Source organism: Galeopterus variegatus, unplaced genomic scaffold (assembly GCF_000696425.1).
Source record: "Galeopterus variegatus unplaced genomic scaffold, G_variegatus-3.0.2 Scaffold5242, whole genome shotgun sequence".
Lineage (NCBI taxonomy): Eukaryota > Metazoa > Chordata > Mammalia > Dermoptera > Cynocephalidae > Galeopterus > Galeopterus variegatus.
Genome location: NW_007731353.1, coordinates 49,090 through 60,462, shown reverse-complemented (window position 1 = coordinate 60,462; position 11,373 = coordinate 49,090). Strand labels below are relative to the sequence as shown.

Sequence of the window (11,373 nt, the reverse complement as noted above, 5' to 3'; positions counted from 1 at the left end):
CCAGATCTGCTCTTTACTGCCCACAGAACACTCGGGAAGGGCAGAGAAAAGGAAAGGAAGCAAGTGGGCGCTTTCTTTCATAGAAAGGCGACAGCCCCACTCGCGAGAGCGGACCATCCCCATGGGCAGTGGGAGACTGGACTGCGCCCTGATGCCCAGGGCTGTGCTGGCACATCTTGAGGGGCTGGAAAGAAATGTCATCAGGTCTGCAGGCAGGGAGGCAGGGCAGGGTCGGCTCTGGATCCCTCCTGCGTGAGGCTGTCCCCAGGCTGTCCAAGCGCTGGTTGGTCACAGCCTGCCCAGGCAGCCCAGCCAGTCGACAATCCGGGCCCCCACTTGCAACAGCCACGAAGACAAGCTGCACTGACAAACGCTCGAGAAGTCAGGGCTGCGTTTAAAGGTACATGTCACAATGCTACTTCATGTGTCCATAGCTGGTGGAAGACAGCATGGCTCTGTCGCAAGCACCGAGTGCGCAACGTCAATGGCGCTCTTCACCTCTGCTAGGCCAACACTGCAGTCCTGCAGACCTCCTGCTGTTCCAGGACGACCTTCCTGGTGAAGCCGCATTTCACAGTGAAGTCCCAATGAATGGTAACAGGCAGGTGACCCAATGTCCCCAAGTAAAGACCAGAGCTGCTCAAATGCATTTTTTGTTGAAACACATTTCTAATAAGATAAATAAAATGCATCCACAATTCAGTGTCGAAACATGAACTGAAGATAGTTTTCTCTGGACTTTTAAGTGGCTTGATAAAATATAGAAATAATAATACATTCAGAAAATCATAAAGATAGAATTATCAGGGAATCTCAACAAGTTTCCTGAAAATGTGCTGCAAATTTAAGAGTCACAAAACACCAGAAATCCCAAATTTCCCGTCACTACTATAATCTGATGAGCACATTTTACACCATGAATTCAATATCCCAAGACATGTCACATTTATGGAGAAAACCTTCAAAATAATTAGATGTTTTAGAAGAAATATGCCCATTTCAAAAATAAGACATTAACATTCAACTTATGAAACAGGACCCCCACCCACCCAGCAGGAGGTCCGTGGCTCACCACACCTGGATGGCATGGGCTCTGTTCTTCCACTGTACTTTTGGGGCAGCCCTTTGAAGGAACTTTTGGCCCAATTCATTACAGAGTTCTGACTTGTGGCTTCAGTTCCTCACATGGAAAAGCAGTAGGTGTCCTTCAATATGTGACATTTGATTCAGAGGCAACAGAAAGCCACTAATGGGAGTGAGAACAGCTCCGGAGCATGGGCCACAGTCAGGGGAGGACGACCTGTCAGATCAGGGCTTCCTGATACACAACCGGGGGAGTCCCCACCGCAACAGAAACTGCACGAAAACCTTCTATCTGTGCAGTCTTTTGGGGGAAAAGATCTGTAGCTTTCTTCAGATTTTCAAAAGGGGTTTGTCTAAAACTTCCAAAATACAAAAGTCCACTATTTCAGGCTCGTGTTCTCTTTGTGCCCCTGTGAACTCAGTGTCTCTAAATTCAGAGATCTGTTCACCCCTGGGTAAACAGTGTCAGATTTCTGAATTCTCTGTGATATGCCAGGCTGTGAAGTGCAATGACCCAAGAAGGTACAGACTTCCCATGAGACTCACATTGAAACGCTCTCACAGTACAACTGAGGCTGGCATAAAATCTGAGTACCAGCTTCAGGTTTTATTTAGGAGTTTCTAGGAAACCACCATCAACACTGATGGTATTCATGCTGTCAGTGCTGTGCTCAGTACTCTACATTACTGTCTAAAGCTACACAACAGTGACAAATACCCTCGTTTATAATATTTTCTCTGATATCTAACATATTTATTTTGAATTAAACTAATTTTTGAGCCACACGCCCATTTAGAATAGACCAAGCTCACTGTTAAGAAATGTCAATATTTCCATAGACTACATGCCACTACCCTTAAAACACTGTGGCATGCCAGCGTGAGCTGCCCAAAGTAACACCTGAATGCTGCTGCCCACAGTCTTTCACAGGCCACCTCATCACTGCCAGGAAAGCGACTCCCTTCCCTTTGCACATTTCAGATTAGCTACATAAGAGTTCGTCCCCCACCCCCACCACTGTGTTTTACTCAGGCTCTCAAGTTCCTCCCTCTCTTGGGTCTCTTTCATTTACACTCACAGTTTTCAGAATCTAAGAAGGTCTTTAAAATATTCATTCCAGGAGGGACCAAGTTTTTTCCTGCCTGGCTAATTCCTTCTGGGGATATAAAACGCCCAGGCCTAGTCAGTACAGTGGCTAGAATTGGATGAGAGGAAACACCTCTATCGACAAAAGTATCACAGGAGAGTTTTTAAAAGGCCAGCTGTAATGGGAACACAGCTAAACAGACAACATACATTTCCATTAAAATGTAATTTGATTTTTAAAAATTCTATCTAATGTTTTCATTGTGCTATTAAATATATTTCAGCCAATTTCTCTTAAAGCAAAGCAAAAAAGGAGAGGGTAATGGGGTGACCTATTCAGCTACAACATACATTTCCATTAAAATGTAATTTGATTTTTAAAAATTCTATCTAATGTTTTCATTGTGCTATTAAATATATGTCAGCCAATTTCTCTTAAAGCAAAGCAAAAAAGGAGAGGGTAATGGGGTGACCTATTCAGCTCCTAAAAGCCTTCCAATAGAAATGTTACAAAAACATCTCCACACTAATTTCAGGAATGTTGGAAAATTCGCCAATAACAAAACTTGCAATAAACTAGTAGGAACAGTCCGCGGGGCTACCGCTCAGTCACTGCAGTTCCTTGTGATCTCTTCATCCTTTCCCTGAGCCTTCTCCAAATTGTTCTGAATGTGGTCTTAAAAATCAATTTTCCCCAGTTTTAGTAAGAAGAGTAGGGAGACAGTCACATTTGGCCATTGAAATAACTATCTTCCCCAGAATGTTCCTTGTGTCTCTGAATCCCAGCAGGAGCAGGTGAGAGGAAAGGTCGATCACCAGTGCTGGCCCCAGTCACTCGAGGACGGTCTCACAAATGCGAGCTCTCCATCGTTCCTATGGCCAAGAACACGGTTCACGCTCTGAGTAGCCCACGGTGTTAAATAATGCACTCAGGTACATGGAATATGGCCAACTTTCAATTTTCTGAGAGAAATAATTCTTCCTGGAGAGTAAAGCTTTCTTCCTTCTCCTCTTTTCATGTGCTGCCTACAACTTTTGGCCATTTTACTTTCCAGTAATTCATTCACCCAACAACAGCGACAGAAGAGAGAGGTGAAACCTAACAGTCCCTTTTCCTCATTAGCACTGCTGCGCTACACAGTAATGTCTAATTTTGACCATTCTGAGGCCATTCCCAGGTTGAAATTTTGTAAATACTACCTTTAGAATTGTCACCTGATGATTTTTTTTTTTCTTTTCTCTCTTCCTGATCAATAATTACCTCTGATTTTAGTAACCACACTGCAAGACAGACAGAAAAAGAGCTGACCAAACAGGCATGGGAGGATTTACACAAGCCGCCTGGTCCATAAGAAGCCCCCCCAAACCTTCAAAAGATGACTGTCTCCAGATTATGACACTACTATTTGACAGCTGATAATTTGAGACATGCATGCCAATTTAGATGTACAAAATTGTAGTATCTGTTCTTTTACACACTTTTATTAAATCTGCTGATTCACCTAGCAAGTCATTATAAATACAAAAACAACATATTTTGCAGGGTTCCTAAACATTTCCAATATATGCAACATAGGGATCCAAGATTCTGAACATGCCATCACCAAAAAAAATTGCAAACCTAAAAAACAAAAAGGAAAAAAATTAAACAATGTCAAAGAAAAAGACTTTCTTAAAAAAGGTCACATTTACTTTTATAATTTTCAAAATGACATTTTAAAATTGATGCTTTTTCTCAACTTAAAAGTTATAAGCTCTTAAATACTAAAGTTTTACTTAAAAACAAGGCAGTTTACATATAGCAAAATGAATATTAAACTCCACTCATACACACCACCTTCTTAATTATCTAGTCTTTACTGGGTCAAAATATCTTCACATTCACAATTTGGGGCTTTAAAGTGGCATTAGATCTGTCTGTACTTTCTCTTAAAAGCTTTCATCATGGGGACAGACATTCAGAAGCATAAATGAAATTATAGATTTTTGTTCCTGTATAAACATACCTTAGAAACTATTTTTTAGCCAATTAATAGTAGCTAAAGCCTCTTTGCTTTTACTGCATTAACTTTTAGCACATGAAATAAGAAAGATGTTCTTCAAAGTAAATTCAAAAACAACCAATCTAGACAGATATTTTTTGGAAAAGAAAAAAAATGAAAAAGAAATTCTGTTTGGGGAAATATAAGAAATCCGAATTTCCAAAAATAAAAACATCAGTGATTATTTCTCATTAAAACATTGATGCACAAAAGTGAACTATATGAACAATTTTTCTACTATAGGCTTAAAGACCGTGTCATTTAGGCCAGCCTGTGTAATCATTCTATAGAAAAGCTGTAGTTCACTGCACACTGCTTTTCTTGAGAACAAGGAGGCAAGGCTGGCCTGGGGAAGCCTACGCTGGGACTCCAGACATGAAGTCACTGCAGCCAAACAGGGCCCAGATCTCCATGGCCAGCTCACGAGTAATTTTTTCTTAGTGCATGTGAACAATTCTCCAGTCATTACGGAGAGTCACATACATGAAGAAAAAGGACACATTTTATAAATTTTAAGTCACTTTCAACATCTGAGATTGAAGGGTAAGAAATTATTGTTTGTAGAGAGATGAAGTAACATATAGAACTCTAGTTAAGAACTGAGCCTCTAGAAGAAAACGTGAAAATAAAATTGACTTTCTAAAAAATAAAAATGCTGTCACTTCCTTTGAGTTTGCCTTCTGTGTTGCCTTCCAGAATGGGAGGAAACAATTTTCTCAGCATTCATCAATTAAATAAATGCACAATTTAGGCTAGCTGTAAGTAAATTTGTGACACTGTTCTTGCTACTAATGCTGTGACAGGTAATAGAGGGAATAAATATCATAAAGAGTCACTTTTCTGAAGTAATGGCTTAGTATAAAATCTGAACTTGAGCAAAGAACTATACTGGAATTCTACTGCTAGGGGAGTGAAGCCTACCAATTGCCTATAAGCACTGCTACATCAAGACGACATGGTGCATGAGGATAAACTTAATAATGAAGAGAAGACCCCCCCACCCCAAAAAGGTTCACTATAGTGAAAAAAACAGCCCAATTTCCTTCAACTATAAAATATATTTTGAACATGTAATAATTAAAACAGAGTTAACTACTACATGTAAAATAAAGCAAAGTTAACTGACAGAATTAACATTCTCAATAGGCACTTGACATTTTTAAAAACTAAAAAAAAAAAAACCCCACAGACACATAAAACAGCAAAATTCTTTACCATAGGAAAAGAAAGTTGTAGCAAGAATCCTTACTTTCTAGTCTAAAAAACTTAAGTCTGGATTCCCTTTTGTTTGAGAGCAAACCCTGTGGGTTTTCAAAGAAAAAAAATTATTTCAACCTGCAAATTCCTAATGGCTCAGGTTTTTTCATATAATAAATATTTTGCTGCTAGTTAAGTAGCTCTCTACAGCTCACTTTAAAAAACTGTTTTAACAATTCTAAAAGGCATGTAGATTTATGATGATAATCCTTTTGTTAAACATTTGCATCAGTTAAGATACGTCACTATGTTTAAATCTTAAAAAGGAAGAAGAAACTGGGGTAGGAGAACAGACATGGAAAGACATGAAGGCCCCCCTCTCCCTCTCCCTCTCTCCCTCTCTCTCTCTCTCTCTCTCTCTCTCTCAGGTTTGCCATTACCATTCTGTTTGCAGTGGTTTCAGGACGAGGCGACCGCACACCTTCTAGCCAGAAATCAGATGACCTCAAAACAACCTCATTCAGGCTGAGGCCTCATGTCTTTCGCTTAGAGCTAAAAATAAAAATACATGTGAATGAACAAATGATCATGGAATGAAGTCTCTAACATGACACTAAAATATAAAATATTAGGGCCATTTTTATCACAGAAAAATGAAAATGTACACATTTCTACACAGAGGATCACAATCCTATTCCGAATGGAAGGGCACCCTTCTTATTCTCTTTGCTGCTGGGTATGATGATGACAATTTAATTCCAAGTTGGTTCTACAAATCTAAAGTAGCGTTTACTCATTTCCTGACATGATGAAATGTTTATTTTTTATGGAGTTAAACAAAACATCATCACTAATGAAGCATGTGAAGTTAGACAGCCACTTGGCTCTTCCTTTTATATGTAAACCAGGGCAGGGAAGCTAAGTGTGGTGCTGGACCACAACAATGGTCCGGCCCCAAAGCAGCGTATTTGTGTGTGTTCAGAACTGCTAGTTCCAACAGCAATGCTCGTGGCATGTGAAAACCAACTCGTCTCTCCAATAGGAGTAAGGCATGCATTCATTCAACAAATACCCAACGTTCTAAGGGGTGGAAGTGACGCTGAGGGCGACAGACGGGGTTCCAAACCTCGTCAGCGCATCTGCAGTCCTCGGTGCCTATTTAACTTCGTGCCTCATGGCTGGGCTGTGATGCAGAAGACAGACAACGATGCTTGCCGTGTTTCCACAAGAGGTGCGAGGGCGGTGTGTACTAGCTGACAGCAAAATGGGACTGTGGGATTTAAAACAAAATCCACTAAGACCCTGAAGCTTCATGTTGCAAGTGACCAAGTCATCATGTTTCTTTTTTTTTTTTTTTTGAACGGTAAGGGGATCGCAACCCTCGGCACGGTGTGGTCTGCACCATGCTCAGCCAGTGAGTGCACGGGCCATCCCTATAGGATCTGAACCCAAGGCCTCAGAGCTACCAGCGCTGCACCCTCACGAGTGAGCCATGGGGCCAGCCCATGTTTCTCTTCAGTGTGAGGCTTATGTTTTCAACATCCTATATTAATCCTGAAAATTAATTCTCCTTCATTTAGAGAATGCAGGTAGTTATGATCCCAAACATAATGGCTCAGGCTATTTTGAAAGGTTAAATAAGCCAGCTACCTTCAAAAATCACTTAATATAAGAGTACTTCTTTCAACTGAAGCCATAATTTAAAATTCAGAAATTCTGCTGCCGAAGTTACACTCAAAGAATTGGCCCTAACTGTAGTGCAATGAAAACAAATATCTTATTAATTTTTTTACACCATTCATATATACCCATTAAATTAAGTCTAATTCATAAATTATCAAGTAGAATCTATAACATTACTGTTTAATATTTTGCATTTCCCTGTTTGTTCTATGTATACCAATGAAATTGTTTAATTTTGTGGTTATATGATACATTACCAAAAAACATCAAAATATATGCACCTGATTGAATTTAAGCCCTATGTTCATCTTAAAATAAGAGTAGTAAACTTATTTCTGAGTTAGTTTATCTTCCATAATTTTCAATGGAGCCCAACTAAATTTAATATCTAGACAAACGTTACAAAGTTATATGGCTTGACTCTGAAGTTCACAGGTCTCAGAACTATGCTTTAAAGTAATACAGTGCAATTTATGCTTAAGTATTTAGAATAAAGAAGAAAAGAACTTGTCTGGAGTCATATCTAGGTTTTAAGCAAATCAACGAGCTTTAGAAAGTTCATTTCCCAATGGTGTTGCCAAGGTCATTCTGCGGGCTTCACATGTCGGTGCACGTAGTGTTCATCAAGGCAGCCCGTGTGCTGGTTCGTGAGCGTCCATCCCTCCCCTCACCACGCATGTCACAGAGCCCCACTCCTTTCAGTTTGCGTCAACTTCAGAGAAAACGTTAAGTAATTAGTAGATGAGCTTTTTCTACTTTAAGCCTCAATCATTCAGTTATCAGCTCGTCCTGCACCTGCAAAGAGAAACCCTCACTCGAGCCACAGCTCTCGGCTCTGCCTGCCAGCACTCTCAGCAAAGCCTGGAAGCACAGGCCCGTCCCCGGGTCTGGCTCACCACAGCACAGCCCCTCCACAGGTGCCCTTCCCCTCTCCCACCACCACCGTTTTATGTTTTGTTACACGCGTCACAGTCCACCACAACAGACACTGTCACCCTGGCCTTCCAATTCCACAACTTCCAACACTTTGGTCAAGGCCTCTGATCATAAAGTAACGAGGTTTTAATACTCAGAAGACATGTTGCTTACTGACTTCACATGCAGTCTTAAAATTATACTAATCCTAAAATTCCATTTGATACTTCAGGAATATTATGTTGAGAGCTCCCATTTAATCGGATCAATGAATTCTAGTGAGCTAGTTATAAATTTTGACAAATTATATAGTTAAATTTCTATAAAAGCAGTTCCTATTTACTTAAGAACATCAAATGTCAAATACATTCTCATGAAGAATTGTCTCCTTAGTTCAGAGAGAATCTTTTTACAGACAGGGTGAAGCTTCACGACGCACAAGGGATGAACCTGCTACCTGAACATGGGTCCCTTATCAGGAGTTTGCCTCCTGTGCCAGCATCGTCACAGATCCTACGACCACTGCTGGCACATGCACCCCCTCCATCGCCCACCCTAGGCAGAAGCCACCAGTACTCCTAATTTATGTGGAATTCCTCCTGCAACACTACAAATGCAGCTTTCCCAAGTCAACATCCACCAGGTTTTATCTGGATGCCACTCTAAATACATTTCTCAGTCAGAAAATCTCAAATTTAAAGATTCTACGGGAAGACAACAGAGTGCTCAAAAAATGGTGCTGAGATGACCATTTGGAAAACTCAGGGCTGGATCTCTACCTTCATTCCTTAAGCCAAAATAAATTCCATACATACCACATTTAAAGTGAAACGTAAAACCATAAGAATATTTGAAGAAAACATAAGTGAAAATTTTAAAAATACATCTTAAAGTACAGGAAGAACTTCATGATGTAAAACCTAGAAGCCATAAAAAGACACAATTGATTAAAAAAAAAAAAGAAAAAAGAAACCAGACTAAACAAAAAACCACTTACAGATGAACAATAAACTGAGGAAAGTATCTGTGGCAAACATTAATATGGACGAAGTTCTTACAAACTGCTAATAAAAAGATAACCCCAGTGGAAAATGAGCAACAATTACAGACAACGCACCGACGAAGAAAACACACTGAGGAAACACACGGAAATATCTTCAAGCCCACTCGAAACTAAAGAAGTGCAAACCGGAACAAGATGCTGACTGCTTGACAATGACCGTCAGGAGTGTGGGGACCATGCACTCAAACACAGTACTGCTGGGAGAACACAGGCATCATCCACCAACAGTTAAGCATCCACATGCACTTGACCCAGAAATTTGACTTCTAGGTCTAGATCTTTCAGATTTCTTCTCAAATGCAAGCAAAAATATTTGTACAAGGAAACTACTTGTAACAGCTACACTACAGCAGCACGCTAATGTACAAAAAATGAAGGGAAAATATCTGGAAAACAATCCTAATGTCTAATGTCTGTCAAGGAAGCTGGTTAAAAAACGTTACCTCTCATGTAGCCATGCAAGAGTGTCTTAGATAATTAAGTGCATAAATGATGTTGCTGAGCAGATACATGATGTCATTCATTGCAAAAATATTTAAAAGAATTACAAGAGTCGGAAGGGGAGGAGGGCAGGAGTGCAGGAGGACACAGGAATGACAGAGGCACCCGAGAAACTGCTGAGCAATGAGAACAGGAGGGACTTTCTACCTGTCACTTCGCACTTCTATGGTATAGTTTTTGTACCATGAAAAATTACGACTTTTATTTAAAAAATGTTTTTCAAAGATGTTTTGCTATTTCATCATTTCAAAATTCGGTGGATTGGGTTCCTCAAAATTCAAAGGCTGGTAGCCTTGGGCCACATCTACCATGAGTCACTGTGAACATGAGAATTCACTTGTGGTCAGGGCGACAAAGGTGCTGGGGTATCACACTGGATAGTGACTATGTATCAATATGGCAGGGGCACTGTGCTCCTTTCACTCGGTCACTGCAGGCTTTCTCCAGTACCCCTTGCCCTTGATGCACACACCTTGCAAAGTTCACTTGCATACGAGCACACTTCACCCTTGACTCCTGTGGTGAGGGGTGTGGTGACACAGGCTGGGAGTTCGATCTCCAGGATTTACTTTGATACTCAATAGCACAGCGAGTGCCACAATGTTGGTGATCATCAATGGTGTCGTATATCCTCTGTCCTAAAATCTTGCAGATCCAATCAAACTGATGTTGCCACAGACTTCTCCGGTGATCTTAGACACCAAACCCAGCTCCTTCCAAAGAACGATCCTGCCATCTTATGTGGCACCCACTATTACAGACAGAAGACATCAAACTTGTCAGCAAACCCTTAATGAAGAAAATCAGTCTCCCAGGGACAAAGTAAAGCAATACATGCTACAAAACAAGTGTCCATTTTACGTGACAGTCCTCACACGTGCTCCAAGTCAATGCTAATCAGAGACTGATCTCTTCTCTTGTGCAGCCAAACAGCCAGCAGGATGATGGAGGCGTAACTGCCCTGGCACAGCTGGGGTTTGGCACTCACGAGGGCCCCCAAAGTGGCAAATGAGTCTGACAGCTACAGCTCAGCTTCTCACTGGGTCGCAGGTGCAGCCACCATGCCCACGAGACGTTGAAATTTTCCTTCAGCATTCTTCTTCAGATATTAAACCACTATGATGGAAAGTGCTGGGGTACTCCCCAGCAGATTGGTTCACACTGTCTAATTTTACCTGAGCCTCACTAATATTTGTGATTTCAATCACCTGTCTCCTGTCGCAGGGTCAAGAGGGCCTTCTCGTCCTCAGGCCGGCTCTGCCTCCACCTGCAACTCCTGTGGAGCCTCATCCACCCACCACCCAACAGCTGCCACCAACACACCCAGGCTCCCTGAGCTCAAGTCCACCCACAACCCATATCCTTGAACATATCACTGACTTCAGCTGATGTCATTCCTTCTCCTTTGCTTGGACACCAAGCTGCCAAACTTCAGGAGTAGTCCCACATTTGTTCATTCACTCAACAGTGCTGGCTGAGAACTGGCTAGGTGCTCCCTAAAGCAACGTGCTCCCCTGCCCCCCAGAGCTCATGGCTCCATCACACAAACGATCAGACACACTGGTGGGTTCAAGATCTTAACTGTCATGGGCTATGAGAGTCTACACTGGGGACTGAATTTAGACTGGTGCGCTCTTCTTTGCAGACGAGGTGCTCAGCAGGGCACAGCTCGTTTGGCCTCACCCTGCAGTCCTGACAAGGGCCTCTCAGAAAAAGGGACATTTCAGCTGAGATCTAAAGGCTGAACAGGAATTGGCTAAGCAAAGAATAAGAGCAATAGCATTCCAGGTGGAGGGAACCAG

At 41.4% G+C, this 11,373-nt stretch overlaps 1 long non-coding RNA gene across 1 annotated transcript; it reads right to left on the bottom strand.

Moving 5' to 3' along the window:
- Nucleotides 1-3,560: 3,560 nt before the first annotated feature.
- Nucleotides 3,561-6,737, bottom strand: LOC103604565. Its single transcript, XR_551727.1, has 3 exons — nt 6,536-6,737; nt 5,850-5,961; nt 3,561-3,791 (listed from the first exon to the last, which is right to left on the bottom strand). It is a non-coding gene; the product is annotated as an uncharacterized LOC103604565 (long non-coding RNA).
- Between the last annotated feature and the right edge of the window lie 4,636 nt (nt 6,738-11,373).